This window comes from Arachis ipaensis, chromosome B05, assembly GCF_000816755.2.
Source record: "Arachis ipaensis cultivar K30076 chromosome B05, Araip1.1, whole genome shotgun sequence".
NCBI lineage: Eukaryota > Viridiplantae > Streptophyta > Magnoliopsida > Fabales > Fabaceae > Arachis > Arachis ipaensis.
In genome coordinates, this window is record NC_029789.2 from 140139090 (window position 1) to 140140869 (window position 1780).

Here is a 1780-nt window from a genome sequence, read left to right on the forward strand (position 1 = left end):
CCTTTTATTTTACTATCTTGTATATAACCTTGGATTGGATTCCAACCGAGACAACATATGCACTGAGACCTAGCATGATATGGAAGAAGGAAAAGTTTTTTTTTTTAGAAATTACTCCATTTTCACTATAAAAAATATATTGAATATTGTCGAATTTACTGTTGAATTTAATAACGAGTATTACTAGTGGATTCAGTAACGATTTTTGCATCGGGTGCGAGCAAAATTTCATTCCCAGAGTTGATTACCGTCGGATTTTTTTCGCTATTGAATCTGACGGTATTTAGTGGTGTGAAATCTTATTTTACTAGTACTAAATTTATCGACGGATTTTCTGTCGGTATAACGATTTAGTGAAACGCAACGTTTAGACACTTTACTAGCGGAAATTTTCGTCGGTAAATCCAACGATAAAATTGGGGTAAAATTCAAATATGAAACCCTTATCTCTCTCCCCTCCCCCTCAATGCACCTCTCCTCCATTGAGGCTGCCGCCGTCGCCGCCGCTGCCACCTCTTGTCATCGTCATGCTTCCACCATCCTGTAGCCACTATCAGAGATAATTTTGGTATAATTTTTTATTTTTTCATATTTTTTGTGAATTTAAAATTTTGTTAGGTATTTTATTAAATTATTGATTAAATTAATATATAAAGTTTGTGATTAGGATTTGTTATGTTAATTTAATATGCATATAATAATGAATTATAGCAACTGACAAATCTTTAAATAAAATTTTAATTTGTGATAAATTAGTCTTTAAACTGTCATATTAGAGAATACCGTGAGAATTAAAAAAAGTGGATTTAAAACAATTTTCATATATTGATACATATATTAGTGCTAAACCACATACCTCTATATATCAAGTAGTTTTTTGGGGGAGGGGGTGGGGGATTGAATACAATCATTAAATTCCTAATCCTACATTGGAATATTATTGGGGTCTCTAATTAATTAAGAGTACCCTAGCTAGCTAGTGTTAGTTTCCATAAGAACAATCTTATGTTTAATTATTAGCTTAATTAATTAATCACAAACTGACATGTGAAGTAAACATGCATTGCAATGTTAACTAAATTATAGTTTACGAAAGAATCTAATTAAATTTTGCTTGAAATAAAGTATACTGTGGATAAGTGCTATTACTACACTATACATACAGTACATGTATGGAACCGGAAAAGAGGTTAAAAATTAAGAATTAATTAAACTGCAAGATAATAAAATGGTTGTCCAATAAATTAATTTAAATTAGTCGATTAGTCATTTTATTCGTCTATTTAAATAAATATTAGGAATTCGAATTTCATCTTATATATATATCAATTTATTAACTAGCAACACACTTTTAAATAAAATTTAAGTTTAAAATAAATTAATTTTTAATCGATCAAATTGAGAAGTACGTAAAAAAAAATTGTCCAATAAAACTAACGGAATACCTGGCAAGGGAATTTGTAATGGTTTGTATCCCAATTAAATGGCACGAAAATCTTCTCAGAAGATATAGCGCCAATGATTGCATGCCACGTGGGAATTTTTGTTCTAATCATGCTAGGATTATGTCTGAGAGAGATTACTATAGAATATTGAGTTGGTCAGATGTTGGTCAAATACTACGCCTGCAGTGTATTAATTGAATTAAGCATATTCGTAGTGGCCATTTTATAATATCTTAATGAAAGTTTAAAAGACAAATATATGCTATTGATCTAGTCAGATTCAGTTATTTTTTATTGGTTAAACTATTTCATTAGTTCCTTTTTTTTAATTTATA